The sequence below is a fragment of the Capra hircus genome, chromosome 24 (assembly GCF_001704415.2).
Source record: "Capra hircus breed San Clemente chromosome 24, ASM170441v1, whole genome shotgun sequence".
In the NCBI taxonomy this organism is placed as follows: domain Eukaryota; kingdom Metazoa; phylum Chordata; class Mammalia; order Artiodactyla; family Bovidae; genus Capra; species Capra hircus.
In genome coordinates this window covers 21923650-21943231 of record NC_030831.1, presented here as the reverse complement: position 1 = coordinate 21943231, position 19582 = coordinate 21923650, and positions in this window count along the sequence as shown.

The following is a 19582-nucleotide window of genomic DNA, read 5'->3' as shown; positions in this document are numbered from 1 at the left end:
TGACTCAGTAGATACAGGAAAAGTGGTCTACAATATTCAATACCTATTCATAATAAAAACTCTCAGCATACTAGGAACAAAAGAAAACTCAGCTTGACGTGCGTGCGTGCTATTGTCTCAGTCATGTCTGACTCTTTGTAGCCTGCTAGGCTCCTCTGTCGGAGAAGGCAATGGCACCCCACTCCAGTACCCTTGCCTGGAAAATCCCATGGATGGAGGAGCCTGGTGGGCTGTAGTCCATGGGGTCGCTACTAGTCGAACACGACTGAGCAACTTCACTTTCACTTTTCACTTTCATGCATTGGAGAAGGAAACGGCAACCCACTCCAGTGTTCTTGCCTGGAGAATCCCAGGGACGGGGGAGCCTGGTGGGCTGCCATCTATGGGGTCACACAGAGTCGGACACAACTGAAGCGACTTAGCAGCAGCAGCAGCAGCAGGCTCCTCTGTCCGTGGATTCTTCAGGCAAGGATGCTGGAGTGGGTTGCCATGCCCGCCTCCAGGGAATCTTTCTGACTCAGGGGTCGAACCCACGTCTCTCGAGTCGCCTGCGCTGGCAGGCGGGTTCTTTAGCACTATCGCCACTAAAAGTCCTATACCTAACACCATTACATAATGATGAAATATTGGAATTTTCACATTAAGAGGGAAAGCAAGGCAAAGCTGTCCACTCTCACCACTTCTCTTCAACATGGCACTGGAGATGTCTATTCACTGGGACAATGGGGCAAAAAAATAACAGGCATATAAACTGGAAAGAAAGAATTAAAGCTGTCAAGAACTAGTGAGTGAATTTGGCAAGGTCAAATTAATAATTTAATAATAAACTAATAATAAATAAATAATATACCTGTGCACCACAATAAATTAATAATAAACTAATTTGGCAAGGTCAGACATAAATTCTATTTTTATATGGTGCAAAAATTTAAACATGAAATTAAATATACCATTTGACAAAATGGGTCAGGTTGAAGGATGTTGGAATTATGTTTATGGGGGTATTGGAATCATGTTTATGATGGTAATAATGAATGATCTGAAAATAAAATGAGGAAACCAATTCCATTAAAGTACCGTAAAATGGAGTAACATACTTACAAATAAATTTAACCAAGGAGGCAAAAGACTTGCAGGCTGAAAACTACAAAACATTGTCGAAAGAAAGGAAAAACTTAAATAAGTGGAAAGACATCTCATTTTCATGTATTAGAAGACTTAACATTGTTAAGATGACAGTACTCCCCAAAAGCAACATCGTTTCAATGCAATGCCTATTAAAATCCCAATGGCATTTTCTTTTTTTTACGGAAATAGAAATGCAGCTGAATGTTCAGATGGATTCTTAAGGAATTCCAACTCACTAAAATAATCTTGAAAAGAGTCAAGTCTCTGGACTCTCATTTCCTAGTTTCAAAACCTAATGAAATGCCATTGAAATAAAAACTGTTGCATTGACATGAGAATAGATACGTACACCAATGGATGGAGCAGAGAGTTCAGAAATAAACCCTTGCATATATGGTCAGTTGACTTTCAACAAGGGAAAGGACAGGCTTTTTAACAATTGTTGTTTAGTCACTAAGTCGTGTCTGACTTTGCGACCCCATGGACCGTAGCCCACCAGGCTTCTCTGTCCATGGGATTTCCCAGGCAGGAATACTGGAGTGGGTTGCCTTTTCCTCCTCCAGGCAATCTTCCCAACCCAGGGATTGAACCTGCATCTCCTGCATTGCCAGGCGGATTCTTTACTGCTGAGCCACCAGGGAAGACCTTTTAACAGTTAGAGACAGGAAAACTGTATATCCGTATACAAAGGAATAAAGTTGGGCCTTTACCTCACATCATATACAAAAATTAATTCGAAATGGATTAAAGGCCTAAACGTAAGAGCTGAAACTTTACAACTCTTAGAAGAAAACATATAGGAAATGTTTCATGATGCTGGATTTGGCAGTGATTTCTTGGATATGACACCAAAACACAGGCAACAACAACAAAAGAGATGAATTGCACTTTATCAAAATTTTGTAAGTTCTGTGCACCAAAGAACATTATCAAGAGAGGAAAAATGCCATCTACAGAATGGGAGGAAATGTTTGCAAATCATATATCTGATAAAAGTCTAGTAACTAGAATATCTAAAGAACTTTATAACTCAACAACAAAAAGATAAGAACCCCAATTTTAAAACGGGGAAAGGACTTGAACAGACGTTTCCCAACAAAGATATACAATTGGCCAATGGGTGAATGAAAAAGTGCTCAGCATCGTTAGTCATTAGAGCAATGCAAACCAAAACCACAATGAGGTATCACTTCACACCCACTAGGATGGCTAAATAATTTTTTACAAAAGCCTGTGTGCAGCAAAAAAAAAAAAAAAAGAACCTGTACACCACAATGAAGACTTAGCTCAGCCAAAAAAAAAAAAAAAAAGACATGGAGGAATCTTAGATGCATATTAGTAGGTAAAAGAAGCCAACCTGGAAAAGGCTACATAATGCATGTGTGTCCATCTGTATGACATTCTAGAAAAGGCAAAACTGTGGAGACACTGAAAAAGACCAGTGGTTGCCAGGGGTTGTGGGGGAGGGCAGGAACAAATAGGCAGAGTCCAGAGGGATTTTAGGGCATGGAAGATACTCTGTGTGATACCATAATGATGGATACATGTCATTTATCTAAACCCCAACATCATCCTCAAAATAATTAATTCAAGATGATAACAAATCTAAATAAAAAAGGGAACCAAAATGCTTTTAGCAGAGAGCATAGGAAAATATCTTCATGACCTCAAGGTAGACAAAGGTTTCTAAGGACACACACACACAAAACCCCACTAACTGTACAAGAAAAATAGTGATCAATAAAAGCAAAATTAAAGCTCCGTTCGTTGAAAGATACCATTCAGAGAATGAAAAGACTGAACAGCTCTGGTGACAACCACAGACTGGTTAGTGGCAGAGGGGCCCAGCCACTTGTACCAACTTCCCGCTCTCCTGCCCCAAAGTCCTGGACCTTTGAGAGAGCTTGTCAAGTCCTACCCATCTTTTCTACCTCTTAGATGGATAGGTGGACAGGTTGTGAAGTTTGCATCTGGCCCTGACCAATTCAAGAGCTTTCTTGCCTAACAGTGAAGCCTACGTCTCCAGTAACATTTCTGCAAATGCCAATCAGCCATGGTTTTCTCAACCTCCTTTTTAATATTCAATTGGTAGCCAAGTGGCACAAAGGCCTGAAGAATTACATTTTTAATATCGTGATGAAAGTGACAGTTCTGAAACTGCTTGCACCTTACCTCAGCTTGCTCAAGAAGCATCTTGTGCAGACTTAATACTGTGAAGACTAAAGGCATTTCATATCTGTAGCACTTCACAAAGCACAATTATGTAAAATTGCACACAAGCTCCGCAACACACAGGGATTATAACCATCATTTTCTGATGAGCACATTAAGGTTTCTGAGCATTCCTGTAACCTGTCCTTCCCCTGTCTAGTAAGTAAAAGTGTGAAGCTCAGACCCTGACCCTCAGCCTCCAGGTCTAGACGTTTCACTTCCATGTCAGGCCTGGCACTGAGTCATGGTGGAAATAGTCTCAGTCCCTCCCTCTGCTTGATCACCACAGGAGTGAATCTGTGTGCAAACATTTGGCAGAGTTTACAGAATGGTGGCTGAACCAAGCAGACAATTTGCCTCTCTCAGGATGACCTTGTGTCATGTGAGCAGCCAACCTGGAGTTGCCGAAGGCTTTGGGCAACTGAAGATTTTGTTTGGGTAAGCAGTGCTAAGAACTCCAAGTATGAGCAGACCAGTCAGAGTTTACTTAAACTGAGACTCCTTTGATCACTGGTTACCAGTGGAGGGGATGTGAGCAAACTGCTCACAAGACAAGAGAGCTAAAAAGATAGGAGGTAAAACAAAACCAGCAGATGCTAGGATTTCAGTGGTGGGGCAGGACTGTATGACAGGGTTCATGGTACATATTGCAGCTTTTCAAAGGCATTTGCCAGCCCATTTATTTTCTATTTTACAGAGCCTTTCATAACTTGATCTCATGGTGGTATCATAATGTGTTCTGTGCCACACATAGGCAAGCAGCTCAGTCGCTCAGTCATGTTTGACTCTTTGCAACCCCACGGACTACAGCATGCCAGGCTTCCCCATCCATCACCAATTTCCGGAGCGTGCTCAAACTCATGTCCATCAAGTTGGTGATGCCATCCAATCATCTCATCTTCTGTTGCCTTCTCCTCCTGCCTTCAATCTTTCCCAGCATCAGGGTCTTTTCCAATGAGTTAGTTCTTTACATCAGGTGGCCAAAGTACTGGAGTTTCAGCTTCAGCATCAGTCCTTCCAATGAATATTCAGGACTGATTTCCTTTAGGATTGACTGGTTTGATCTTCTAGCTGTCCAAGGAACTCTCAAGCAAACCAAGGCACTAATACAATGTTTGAGATATTTCTTCAGAGAATAAGAAAAGCTTCTCCCCAAATTTCTACTTGATAACACCTCTCTCCCCTTCTCAAATCCTCCCATTTTCCATAAGACAACATCAGCAAAAGAAATATATGATGGATGAAATCAGAATAACATGCTTTCATAACTTCACAAATTGCTCCAAGAAAGAAGAGAACAGATTTCAAATTTGCACAATAAGATATGGAATCATCTTATTGGGATGTAAGCCACCTAGCTATTACTGGAAATTACTGCTTCGTTATCACAGTTTCTACAAGGTAGAATGTGGTGGAGTCAGGAAGCATTCTGAGTCATTTCCAAAAATACTTTTAAGAGAAGTTTGCAAATAGTACTATTTTTTATGGGAGGAACAATTTTGCCAACAGTTTCTTTTCAAGTCTTAGCAAGTTATATATTACTTTCTGAATCAGAAATAAGTCTAACCAGAATTTTTAAAGGACATAGTAATAATAGTTCTTTTGGAGTATATAGTAGATACTTAAAATAGAAGTAAAGAAAGCTAAGGGCTTCCCTGGTGGCTCAGCGGTAAAGAATCTGCCTGCCAATGCAGAAAATGAGGGTTTGAACCCTGGGTCAGGAAGATCCCCTGGAGAAGGAAATGGCAGCCCACTCTTATTTTCTTGCCTGGGAAATCCCATGAGCAGGCTGAGTAGGGCAGAGTAGGCTGGCATGCTACTGTCCATGGGGGTCACAAAACAGTCGAATACAACTTGGTGACTAAAAAACAAATAAGGCTAAAGTGGGTGAGGTTTCTTTTAGTACTAGTGATACTTTCAGTTCAGTTCAGTCTCTCAGTTGTGTCTGACTGTTTGCAGCCCCATGGCCTGCAGCACACCAGGCTTCCCTGTCCATCACCAACTCATGGAGCTTGCACAAGCTCATGTCCATTGAGTCGGTGATGCCATCCAACCATCTCATCCTTGTCATCCCCTTTTCCTCCTGCCTTCAATCTTTCCCAGCATCAGGGTCTTTTCTAATGAGTCAGCTCTTCGCATCAGGTGGCCAAAGTATTGCTGTTTCAGCTTCAGCATCAGTCCTTCCAATGAATACTCAGGACTGATTTCCTTTAAGATGGACTGGTTGGATCCCCTTGCTGTCCAAGGGACTCTCAAGAGTCTTCTCCAACACCACAGTTCAAAAGCATCAATTCTTTGGTGCTCAGTTTTCTTTATGGTCCAGCTCTCACATCCATACATGACCACTGGAAAAACCATACCTTTGATATAGGCATGATAAAGTGATACTTTATCATGGCTATAGGTTGAAAGGCAGAGTTTAGGATCTGTAAGTAAGATTTACTTTAGTAATAAAGGATCCAGCAGCTGCTGCTGTATTAGGGGTTGTAGAATGACTTTTCAAAAAAGCCTTTGTATTTTTCAAATGAACTTTTTCTTTTAGAACAGTCTTAGAGTCACAGAAAAAATGCAAAGATCATACACGGAGTTCCCACACAGCCACCCTGTTTCCCTGATTGTCAACTTTGTATGTTACACTTTTATATATTTGCTAGAATTAATGAACCTTTATTGATGAATTATTATTAACTAAACTCCATATAAGAGCCAACCATTGGAAAAGACCGGGATGCTGGGGAAGATTGAAGGCAAAAGGAGAGGAAGGTGACAGAGGATGAGATGGCTAGATAGCATCACTGGCTCAATGGACATGAATTTGAACCAACTTAAGAGAGATGGTGAAGGACAGGGAGGCCTGGCGTGCTACAGTCCATGGGGTTGCAAAGAGCAGGACACTACTTAGTGACTGAACAACAAAACCTTATTCAGGTTTCCCTTATTTTTTGCTTAATGTCCTTTTCTGCTCCAGGGTCCCATGTGGGACACCATGTTACATTTCATCATCATGTCTCCTTTGGCTCCTCCTGACTGTGACAATTTCTCAGACTTCCTTTGTTCTTGATGACCTTGACAGTTTCAAGGAGTGCTGGGTAAGTTATTTTGGAGACTGTTGCTCAGTTGGGATTTGTCTGAGGTTTTGCTCATAGTTAGACCAACCTAGATAGCATATTGGAAAAGCAGAGACATTACTTTGCCAACAAAGGTCCATCTAGTCAAGGCTATGGTTTTTCCAGTAGTCATGTATGGATGTGAGAGCTGGACTGTGAAGAAAGCTGAGCACCGAAGAATTGATGCTTTTGAACTGTGGTGTTGGAGAAGACTCCTGAGAGTCCCTTGGACTGCAAGGAGATCCAACCAGTCCATCCTAACGGAGATCAGTCCTGGGTGTTCTTTGGAAGGAATGATGCTGAAGCTGAAACTCCAGTACTTTGGCCACCCCATGTGAAGAGTTGACTCATTGGAAAAGACTCTGATGCTGGGAGGGATTGGGGGCAGGAGGAGAAGGGGATGACAGAGGATGAGATGGCTGGATGGCATCACCGACTCAATGGACATGAGTTTGAGTGAACTCCGGGAGATGGTGATGGACAGGGAGGCCTGGCGTGCTGCAATTCATGAGGTTGCAAAGCGTCGAACACTACTGAGCGACGGAACTGAACTGAACTGAGACTGAGCTTATTGGGTTTTGGAAGGAAGATGACAGAGGTGAAGTGTTATTCTCATCACGTACATCAAGATACACACTCTCAAAATGACTTACTACCATGGGTGTTAACATGATGATGTTTTCTTTTACTGGGGAAGCAGGGAACTTGCTGAAGGATGGGCCAGAACTCGAAACTCCAGGCATTTGTAGGAGAGATTGAGGGGGAAGGGGCCTGAGCGTCAGACTCCATGACAGAAGAAAAAACCAGAGAAACCTGACAAAGCAGGGATCTATGGTGGCTTACATGCATGCACACTAAGTCGCTACAGTCGTGTCCAACTCTTTGTGACCCCACGGACTGTAGCCCACCAGGCTCCTATGTCCATGGGATTCTCCAGGCAAGAATACTGGAGTGGGTTGCCATGCCCTCCTCCAGGGCATCTTCCCAACCCAGGGATCAGACCCATGTCTCTTTTGTCTCCTGCACTGGCAGATGGGTTCTTTACCACTAGCACCGCCTGGGAAGCCCCCATAAGTGGTTTAAACTGCCTACTAATGAGAGCGCTTCCCAGGGGGAAGAAGTTGCACCCTGTGCCTGGTCTCACCAGCGGTCTGGTGAGTGGATGCCCAGGAAGGGTTTTGATCATGCTGCAAGGAAGCCCCAGGATCTTCTGTGTGGAAGGTGGGTGGAAAGGGAAGGAGAGCTGGTTCAGGTGGGAGTAATTTATGAACAAGAGTATTTGCTTAGCAGGCAGAGGCCGTATTTAAAATGGGAGCCCACTGAAGGGAGTAAATTAAAGCACACGCATTACAAAGATGTGGCACAAACCTGGCTGGAAGGAGAAACAGGCCTGAGATTTGAATCCAGGGGTTAGAAGGCACAGAGCAAGGGGACATCCGAGGGCAGGCTGAAAGGGTCCAGGGCAGCTCAGGGGCTGCAGGGCTGGAAGGTGGAGCCAGCTAGTCTATAAGGAAGCTGTGGGCACAGCACACCGGGCCTCAGCCTCGCTTCCCTCCCTTTGTCCGCTGCAGCTGGGTGATGGATGGTTCCATTTCCACTCTTCTCCCCTTGCTCACCTTCCAGGACTCTGCCTGGCAGGCCAGCCAGAATTCTCTTGGGCCCTGGGCTTGTGCCTGTGCTCCCGGTCGGAAGGTCCCCTAGGCTTCTCCAGGACACCCCCTGCTGTGCTCCATCCTGTCCTCCTTATCACAGCTGCAGGCGGCCCTGAGCGGCATTCCTCTTGCCTGAGTCACGGCCCCAGGCCTCGGGCTGCCTTTCCTTAACTTGGCCTAGGGGCCAGCCCCCGTCCATCCCACCATGTTGCTTGTCCCTTCACTTGTCAAGAATATTGCAGATGTATTCTTACTGCCTATATGGAACGGCAGTTATCAGCCAAAGCAAATCTCCCATACTTAAGGTGGCCCTTTTCCCTTTCTGCCTCCTTCTCAAGATCTAGCCTATCCCATCCCTACTGGGCCCCACCCGTGATCATAGCATTATCTGTATTGTTGTTCTTAACCTAGGTTTCCTTGACTGTTACAGCACCATTTGAATGAAAGTCTGTGCTTTAGGTTTGGTTGGTGCACTCTATCTACCCGCTGTGGACTTCTGAATTTCGGAGGTGAGAGATCCCATACAGGCCCTCAGTGTGTGAGCACTCAGCTGTGTCCGACTCTTGTGACCCCATGGACTGTAGCCTGCCAGGCTCCTCTGTCCGTGGGATTTTCCTGGCAAGAAGACTGGAGTGGGTTTTCATTTCCTAGTCCAGGGGATCTTCCTGACCCAGGGATCAAACCCGCATCTCTTGCGTCTCCTTCATTGGCAGGTGGATTCTTTACCACTGAGCCATCAGAGAAGTCCTCTGACCTTCTCCTCCTTGCTTATTGATGTCTTATCTCCTTGAGCACCTTCAACCCTCCTACAGCAGGGACTTCCATTCCCCACGGGAGTGGATGAATGAATGAAAAGGGAACAAGCACGGTGTTGCCTAATGTGTAAACCAACTGATTTTTAATTTATTGAATTAACTGGAAAATTTGAGACCAGGTGAATCTTATTTTTCTAGATCATTGGCAGACCCCCAGAATCCTACCATATTGAATTTCAAGTTGAAAATACCTCTAATACCCTCTAATTTGGGGCTACATTTTGTGCTAATTACTAGATTGTAGACAAGCAACTGGAGAAGGCAATGGCACCCCACTCCAGTACTCTTGCCTGGAAAATCCCATGGATGGAGGAGCCTGGTAGACTGCAGTCCATGGGGTCGCTAAGAGTCAGACACGACTGAGAAAATTCACTTTCTCTTTTCACCTTCATGCGTTGGAGAAGGAAATGGCAACCCACTCCAGTGTTCTTGCCTGGAGAATCCCAGGGACGGGGGAGCCTGGTGGGCTGCCGTCTATGGGGTTGCACAGAATTGGACACGACTGAAGCGACTTAGCAGCAGCAGCAGCAGACAAGCAACAAGGCATTATGGTGGTTTTAGAAAATGTCTGGAAGGAGAACTTAAAATTGAAAGCATTCTCTCCATGGCCACTGACGTTTTTACCCAGAAATGACAGTGAGACTGCCTATTATCCCCGCAGCACAGCTGATGTCAGGGGCTATTTATTCTGAGCATAACCTTTTCATTTTTGAGAATTATTCTATAAACACTGAATGCCCATTATGTATCAGGCAAGATGAGTAGGAATTTCTAGTCATTTTTCCCTAAAAGGAAATATTTCCTAGTGTATTTATTTCTACTATCCCCATGGTTTAGTCAATAGATGTTTACCAAGCTCTACCATGTGTCAGATGCTCTCAGTGTCAGCCTCCATGCCCTGAAAGGGCTCAGCCTGTGGGCTGCCAGGACTCCAAGGGGCACTCGTGGCGGGTGGGGGCAGGGAAGGCACAAGGAAGGTTTCTGGGGTTGGCAACTGCTAAGCTGAGTGCAGAGGGATTCGGCAACTCTCCAAGCCATAGGGCAGGACTTCCCAACCTCCAGGATCTCACACCTGAAGATCTGAGGTGGAGCTGAAGCAATAATAATAGAAATCAAGGGGACAGTAAATGTAATGTGCTTGAATCATCCCGAAACCATCTCCAACCCTGGTGCCTGGAAAAACCGGCACAGTCCCTGGTCCCAAAACTATTGGGGACCACTGCCATAGGGGACAAGGAATGAGCTCATCATGTGGGAAATGAAATGTGGTGTTGGACTCAACTTTTTTTGAAAGGAGACACTAGGCTGGAAATTCAAGTGAGAATTAAGAAGTGCTCTTCCATATCTGGGTCACAGCTCTGAGGAGAAGCCAGGATGCCAGTCTCCATCCCTCCATCAGGCCCTGCTCCTTGAGAAGTGGTGAGGCTTGGTGAGTGGCGATTCCAGAGAAGCCAGGACACATCCTCCCAGACCCCTTTCTTCTTCCCGGCAGCCCCATGACCAGCTCAGACCATGACTCCTAGGCAGATAGCCCAATGTCCCTGAGCCTCAGTTTCCATCACAATTAAAATGGAAGCAGTGATGCTCCGATTAGACCCTGTTTCTGGGTTCTTCTTCCAACTTTCATAAAATGCAAACCCTGCTGCTGCTGCTGCTAAGTCACTTCAGTTGTGTCCGACTTTTAGTGACCCCATGGACTGCAGCCTACTGGGCTCCTCCGCCCATGGGATTTTCCAGGCAAGTGTACTGGAGTGAGGAGAAGGCATTGCCTTCTCCTGCAAACCCTGCTAGGCACCTAAATGAGTTCATGCTGGTCTCAGCATTGTGCATATGGTGGCAGGAAGCCTCTGCCCATGGTGAGGGGTGTGTAGACAGAATGGGGTTGGGCCCTTCCTTATAGAAAGGACCTGAGCCTAGGATGGGAGGTGAAAGGAAACAGTGCCAGCCTTGGAGCTCTGTTGCTGGCCCTACCAGTCCCCAGTTACTCTGATTTGAAAGACAGAACAGAAGCTATACTTCCTGGAATAATTCTGGGTCACAGACTTTTCAGAAGAGGAAGGCATCTCACCTCTCATCACTCCTACCCACCCACCCTTGATTTAATCAAGACGATTTCTGTTCTTTTCCATTAGATTCAGTGACTCAGACAGAAACAAAACAACAGTTTAAATAAATATCCTATCTGGCAAAGCCATCGAGCATTTTCAGCCTAGCTATTTGTTTTCATTCAATCACTTATGAAGCACGTGAGTCTCAGAAACCTCACTGCCCGGTGTGGTGATGCCTGTGGAACGTAGTTTAGAAGGCATGTGTCCACCCAGTCTCCTTTAGAGAAGGTGCGTTGGTCAGAGTTCTCCAGAGACACAGAGCCAGTGGGATGTGTGTATATACATGTAGAGAGAAATTGATTTTAAGGAATTGACTCATATGATTGGGCTTCCCTGGTGGCTCAGCTGATCAAGAATCCGCCTGCAATGTGGGAGACCTGGGTTCAATCCCTGGATTTGGAAGATCCCCTGGAGAAGGGAACAGCTACCCACTCCAGTACTCTGGCCTGCAGAATTCCATGGACTGTATAGTCCATGGGGTTGCAATGAGTCAGACACGACTGAGTGACTTTCACTTTCACATGATTGTGGGGCTGGCCATTCTGCAATTTGAAGAGCAGGCCAGCAGGCTGGAGACCCAAGGAAGAGCTGAGCTTGCAACTTGAGTCCAAAGGCAGCCTGGAGGCAGAATTCTCTCTTCCAGGATTGCTTTCTTTTTCTTAAGGCCTTCAACTGATTGGATGAGTCCCACCCATATGATGAATCAATGTTCACTGGTTTAAATGCTAATCTCGTCTGAAAAATACCCTCACAGGGACATCTAGACTGCTGTTTGACTAAATATCTGGGCACTGTGGTTGACAGCGTTGCAGGTGGCTCAGTGCTAAAGAATCTGCCCACCAATTCAGGAGATACAGGAGACATGGGTTTGCTCCTTGGGTTGGGAAGATCCCCTGGAGGAGGAAATGGCAACCCATGCCAGTATTCTTGCCTGGAAAATTCCATGGACGGAGGAGCTTGGCGGGGCTACACGCCATGGGGTCGCAAAGAGTTGGGTATGACTGAGCGTGCACACACAGACACACACCCGTGGCTGAGGCATGTTACACAGAGAGCTAACCACCACAGAACAGTCCTGGTCATTTCGGAGTTCTGGTGGTACACCCAGGCAGTCTCTGTGCTCCGTCTCACCCTCCTCAGGTAGCTCCAGGCCAACCATCTGCTGCCAGAGCAGTTTCTTATCTTGGACTTCAGATTCCTCAGTATAAAGTGGGCGTGCTTCTCTACTGGCCTCACAGGACTGTCATGGGCATTAAATGGAAATAACGTTTGCACTCTGTTAGGTACAGTCATTGTGTTGTGAGAAAGAGCCAGCGTTCCCTGCCTTGGAGTAGAGGGTTGGGGCAGAGAGGGTCCTGCGTCATCCAGGTGGGGAGGGGGGCTTTCCTTGTGGACAAGGCAGACTGGGAAGGAGCGCCCAACCTCCAGGACGACCCTGAGTTCTGCAGGAAAGTGACTTCTCCCCACCCAAAGATCCTAAATTGAGTTTTTTGCTTTTTTAAAATTACTTTCTCTCCAAAAATTCCTAAATTTCGGAGTAAAAACTTCCTCTCCTTCATCACTCCTTCCCCCAGATCCACTCCCTTCTCCAAAGGAGGCAGCTGTTAACTTGTTGGCATGAATCACTTCACACTCTTTCTCACTGATATATTTTTTGCTGTTGTTACTATAAAAATGGAGTTTGGAAACTTCCCTTTTGGTCCAGTGGCTAAGACTGGGCTCCCAATGCACGGGGCCTGGGTTACATTCCTGGTCAGGGAACTAGATCCGCATGCTGAAAACAAGAGTTCACTTGTAGCAGCTAAAGCTCCTGCATGCTGCAACTAAGACCAAGCACAGCCAAAAGTAAATCATTTTTTTTAATGGGGTTTGTGTATGGCTTTGTGATTGTTAAATTTCGCTTAGCAATATACTATGCATGATTTCTCATATCTGACTCTTTGTATGTGTGTACCTGCTCAGTAGTAACTGCCTCTTTGCCACCCCATGGACTGTAGCCCACCAGGCTCCTCTGTCCATGGGATTCTCCAGGCAAGAATACTGGCATGGGTTGTCATGCCTTTCTCCAGGGGATCTTCCTGACCCAGGGACTAAACTCATGTCTCCTGCATTGCAGGCAGATGCTTTACTGCTGAGATACTGGGGAAGCCCATGTGTAGTGGGTTTTCCCCCCCTTCTCATTAAATTAGAGAAAAAAGATTAAAAAGGAGGGGAAAAGTAAATTAAATAAAAAGGCTTTTTACAAAATAAAGGATGAACCTCGCTGTAGACCCAAGACATCGGCTTTCTGAGAGTGTCTGCAGTGTTCTCTGCAGAGGGCCCTGGCTGGGCAGTTCTATTGCCAAGGCTGCCTTTTCCCCCCAGACCCACTGTGCGCCCCCAGTCCCCATGGACACCTTCCTTCCCTGGAGTTCTTCCTTGCCCCCCTCCTCTGACCCTGTACCCACGTTTGCCACTGAGGCCAAGGCACAGGTTGGCTGCCTGCCACTCCATAAGCCTAGAAAGAACAGCATCAAATTTCAGAAGGAATGGTAACGAGTGGGCACAAATATTAGTACTTAGGTTGTTGTCTCTTTAACAGAAACTTCCAGGGGGGCAAGCAAAGTGTTGGGGGGAGTTCTGCTAGTAGGAGCTTTGGGGACACCTCATTTTCAAGGTCTGGTGTTGAAAACACCAGAAGCTCTCTTATCTTTATCTCTCGCTAGCAGTTTCCTCCCCAGTTGTTATTAGGGGAGATATCAGTCACCAAGGCCTCAGCTGGATCCCATAAAAAAAAGCCCCTGCAATATCCCACATTGCAAAAGCCCAGGCTGCGCCTTCCGAGTTCACTGGGAAGACCCAAGACTCTGCGGTCCGGGGCCAGTGGTGCTGACTCATCTTCCTGGACCCAGCAGAGGAGAGCGGCGTGTTTGGGGCACACTGTGTGCCTGTCAGCCATCAGCATCCTGTTGGCCAGGAAAACACTGCCTCTTCCCAGGAAGGCCTTTGTCTTCAGCTGGAACAGAATCACCAGTGGACAGAGGCCACCAAGTCATGGAAGAAAACCGGGCTGAATCCAGGGCCCCGTGTCTGTAGTGGGAAGAGGGATGCCTGTAGTTTCCCACTGAATCCTAAAGCAAGCAGGATCTTGGCCCTTCTTTTTTTTTTTTTAATTGGCTGTACTGCATGGCTCAGGGATCGAACCCAATCCCCCTACATTGGAAGGCAGATTCTTACCTACTGGAAGGAATGAAGCTCCTGAAGGATTGCCAGGGAAGTCCCCCTTTTTTTGTTTTTGAGGGTTTCCTGGCCCAGAATTACAACACACTTATTTACTTGGTTACTTACACCTTCCCTTGCTCCATTACAAAGCTAAGCCAGCTTATCAAAACACACAGAATAAAGGATGGAAGAAGTGACCAAGATAGGCAATGAAGAGAACAAGGAAAAGAGTGATGGAGGTAATAATAGGATGAAGACACAGGAATGTCTTTCAGATGAGGCTGTTCAGTTACTGCAAGCGGGCTGCAAATTTGGGTCCAAGAGTCCTAGCAGCCAAAGAAAAGAGACAGAAGAATCAGGCAGAGAGTGCACGCATCAACAAGTCAGGAGAAGATCCACCTGTTGAATGCAGAGACCATGGGGAGGTGAGGACCACCATTCCCACTAGCTGGGCATGTGGGCCAGGGGCTGGGTTAAATACTCTTAAAAAAAGAAATTATTTGGCTGTGCCGGATGTTAGTTGTGGCGCTTGGGATCCTCAATTTTTGTTGCGGCATGCAGGCTCTTCAGTTGTGGAATGTGACATCTAGTTCCCTGACGAGGGTTTGAACCCAGGCCCCTTTGCCCTGGGATCATGGAGTCTTAGCCAATGGACCACTAGGGAAATCCCTGAGTTAAATGCTTGTCTGATATTTTCTCATTTGATCTGGTAACCATGTTGGGTGAATGACAATGATCAGGTAACAAAACTGAGAATTTGAGAATAAGTTAGTAATTTGCCCAAGACCAGAGAGTTAGTCAATTGTAGAAATGAGATTCAAACCCAGACTATGAGGCTCCATGTTTGGGTGGCAAACTAGAAAGCTCACCCCACAAAGCAGTGGGGGGTATTTCTGCAGCAGATGCAATAGAGATTTTGGTAGGACTGTGTCTCCTCACCTCTTTCAGAACAATTTCTAAATATAGGCACAAAGGCATAAATGCCATTAAAATTCTGTGGAAGCAGTGCCTTCAACTAAAATTGTTTGTTCAGGCGCTTAGCTCTCTGATGATTTAATTCCCATCTCTGTATAGATGTATAAACATTGCAGAGCCTACCAGGAAGTATATCAACAGTTATTTTCTCAAACTATAGTCATTTTAACACATCCCAAACCCACTCTAGTATATTTTATTTATTCCCTGGAAGAAACTAGAAGCTGATGTCTTTAGTTTCTCCACTCCCATGCCTGCCCCTACATGGGAAATATTTTTAAAGTCTTCTAGGCTAACGGAACTCACAATGAAGACCTCTGTTAACAACATCTTGAGGACAACTTCCTCTGACTTGTGATTCTTTTCTTACAACCCATCCTTTGTGAAATGCGAACTGGATATTCCCTCTATTCAAGACCGTATAGCATTTAGCAGTTTCTCAAACTTTCAGTTTCCATAAGCCCCTTTATGCTCATGCAGACCACCAATTTAGGTAAAATATCATCACAGTTTTTAGTAATAAGAATTTCATTCTTAAAAAAACCTTTTCATTGTAAAGAAACTCAAACGCCTATGAAAGCTGAATAGTATAATGAACCTCGGTGTACCTACCACTCGGCTTCAACAGTTACTGACTCCTGGCCAATCTTCTTTCAACACTGTTCCCATCCCCTTCCTGGCTCCTGAATTATCCTGAAGCAAATCCCAGATAGAACATCATTCCATCCGTAAATATTTCAGTATGTGTTTCTAAAAGATATGAATCCTTTCTTTTAACATTACAAGACCATAATCACAACTCAAAATATTCATAAGAGTTCCTAAAAACTATTCAATATCAAATTTCCAGTTGTCTCAAAAATCTTTTAGTTGTTGTTTGAACCAGAATCCAAATAAGGCCTGAACATTCCTACCGGATAAAACATTATTTTAAATATTACTAATCATTTCTTACACTTGTATGAGGACAACATTTTCAGTCTCTCCCCAGGGTATCTGTCCTCTTTGTTCTGGTTTCTTTACTCTGTACTCCCCCAGTTTATTTCCTTGCTTTTTAGCTTTGCTAAGTTAAGACCCCTAGTTCACAGTTATAGGTCGCTGGGTACAGCATCTGGTGCTGATGTTGCTTTCTGATGGCCCTGGATTCAGAAGGCACAGATATCTCACTGATAGTACTTTTGGCCCAATTACAAACCACATTCAAAATCCAGAATGATACGTGATTTTACCTGGGAGATGGGTACCCCTCATCCACACAGACTGCCCCCAGCTCTGGAAAGCATCTGCCCAACATTCCAGGTCATTCTAAACTGTGTCCAGTAATAGATGGCTTTCTTCTCCTCTCAAAGACAAGTGTCAGATACTGGGAAGAGTCAAACTTAGAGCAGACTGGATCTCAGGTTGGTTTTATGAAAATAACCTGGTTTCTCAGCTACTTGTTTTCTCTTTTAAAGCACTGAGTTCATCCTTTGAACACTACAGGCCAGCACCAGAACTGATAAGCTATCTCAGACTGATCACCAGCGGATGTGCTGTGATGCACAAAGTCACGTGTCATCCAAAGATGTGGAAAGGCCCTCTGTGGGCAGAGGCGGGGTCAGAGTCTTGGAAAAAGCAGTTAAAAGGACACCAAGAACGTCCAGGCAAGAGGCGATGTTGGGTAGGAACGGGGCTGATAGGAGAGAAAGGAATAGTGTGAGAAAACGATCAGAGACTGGGTCCAAATTGAACATGAGGAATAAATATAGAAGAGGGAGGAATCTTCAGTGACATTCAAGTTTCTGACTCCTGGGCTGGTTGTTGTTCAGTTGCTCAGTCGTGTCCAAGTCTTTGCGACCCCATGGACTGCAGCACGCCCAGCCTCCCTGTCCATCACCAACTCCCGGAGCTTGCTCAAACTCATGTCCATCGAGTTGGCGGTGCCATCCAACCATCTCATCCTCTGTTGTCCCCTTCTCCTCCCGCCTTCAATCTTTTCCAGCATCAGGGTCTTTTCCAATGAGTAGGCTCTTTGCATCAGGTGGTCAAAGTATTGGACCTTCAGCTTCAGCATCAGGCCTTCTAAAGAATATTAAGGATCGATTTCCTTGAAGATTGACTAGGAATCATGAACAGACACACACATACATAGGAACCCCCTTCCAAACTGCTCATGGGCCCAGGGTATACAGAGATGGCTGATCTGTGAATCAGAAAACATATCTCATGGGAAATACTCTCTTTATAGTTGCAGCAAGAGTCTCAACACTGACTGCACAACTAACTCATCCAGGGAGTTTAAAATAAACACCACGCCAGCCCTCCTCCTGTATTACCTACCCCAGCTTAGAAGAGCTGAATGCCGATCTCTGTGTACTTTGAACCCTGCCGACCGCAGAGGTGATGCTATCACACAGCAGGGCTGAGAACGCTGGACCAGGCGTGCATAGCGACGGCACCAGGCTATCTGCCTGTTCAGAACTGCTAGGAGGACTCCTTGGAGCTGCTCACAGCCCGAAGCTTAGTTTGGCTCAGCCTGAATCCCCGTTGCTTAGGGTGAGAGAAGTGACCTGACCTTCAGAACTTAGCTCTCTGGCCAAAATAAGGGCTGGCAAGGAAGACCTGGCAGGGGAACAGGAAAGAAGGGAGCCAGGTGTCCGGCATACGTGCTTCCCCTCTGGCTGCGGAAGGCGGCGGTCTCACCCTCCTGTCCCTCAGAGTCATGACGGGATACGGGTCAAATGCAGATGCCCCGGCGCCACTCCCTGCATTGGTTAGAAGTCTAGTGTGTAGCCCAGGAATCTGCATTTCACGGGTCCCAGGTGACTTCCAGAGAGCAGGTGGCAAACATCCACTGCCCATCCCCAACCTTGAGAGGCCCACACGGGTCTGTGGCCCCACCATGGACATGTGCCCGGTGGGGGCCCTCTTTCCTCCTGGACATGGCCCAGGAGAGTCTGAAGTCAGGACTGAGGTAGCGGCCAGCAAGCAGGGTTAAAAATGATTAGAACTGCCATTTCTAGACATAGTTAGAACTGGAAAGTGGGCCACTAACCAAACGGGGGACCTTCCTGGAAAAGAAGTGCACTCGTCCCAGGTGTCACAGACGGTGGAAGTGGGGCAGGAAGGTCCCGTGACTCACTGGCTCCTTGATTTCAACAGAAGTGTGGGTTTCCCAGGCTGAGTGCGGGAACCCAGGGAGCAGCCTCTGGCCTTGCAGAGAACTTCTGTGTCGGCGGTGGGTTTCTAAGTGCGGTTTCTGGGTCAGCAACATCAGTCTCATTAGTTAGAAATGAAGATTCTCAGGCCCCACCCCTGATCTATGGCTCAGACACTGGGGCTGGCCGGGGTGGGGGGGCGGGGGGGCATCTGAGTTACACTGAGGCCTCAGATGGTTCTGTTAGCGCTGAGTGCCTCAGCGAAGCCTTGAGGGCTTCAGGGCTCATAGGCTTAGGAAAGGTCCCTGTTCTCCTGGCTGTCAGCCAGTCCCTTTTCATGGGGGAGGGGGAAGCACACAGCACCCCTCCCACCCCTCTCACCCCCTCCCCCCAGCTACAGGGCAGGGGCTGAATGACACAGGATTCCAGGCAGCTGCCGCTGGCCCTGCAGGCAGGCCCCAGCTGACTCTCGGTCTTGTTTTCCCTTTCTCTCCTCCAGTACTTTGGCCAACTCATTGGAAAAGACCCTGATGCTGGCAAAGATGGAGGGCAGGAGAGGGGGGCGACAGAGGATGAGACGGTGGGATGGCATCATCAACTTGATGGACATGAGTTTGAGCAAACTCTGAGAGTTGGTGATGGACAGGGAAGCCTGGCGTGCTGAGGTCCATGGGGCTGCAAAGAGTTGGACACAACTTAGCAACTGAAAAACACCACCACCCAGAGGGGCTTTCCCTCAGAAAGAAAGGGTACTTGGGGACCTAATCTTCAAAGCAGAGCCAGCCCCAAGGCCTGGTTCCACTGTCCCCCCCAGCAAAGACTTGCAGGAATGGGGCTCAGAGGGGCTCGGAGGCCATCTCCTCCTGGCCCAGAGTGCTTTCCTCTCGGAGGATGGGAAGCGGGTGGCCTCTTGTGCCTGGACAGACGCCCTCATGGAAGGGGTGACGAGGGTCACACCCCACACCTCCAGAAACAGGCCAGGGCTAGTGTTTTAGTCAGCTCAGGCTGCTCTAAATGCCACAGAACAGTCAGTGGCTTACCTAACAGGTTCTAGAGGCCGAGAAGAGAGGCTGATTCAGAGACCACGGCCCAAGGCAAGGACCTAGCCAGGGCAGCAGGGTGAGCTCCTCTGTGCTTTCTCCTCCAGCCCCAGTTCTGGATCTCTTCCAAGCATTCTGATCAGAGACAGAGATGAACGTGCTCAAAGCAGGAGTCACAGGGATCAGGGACAATCCAGCCTTACTGTCA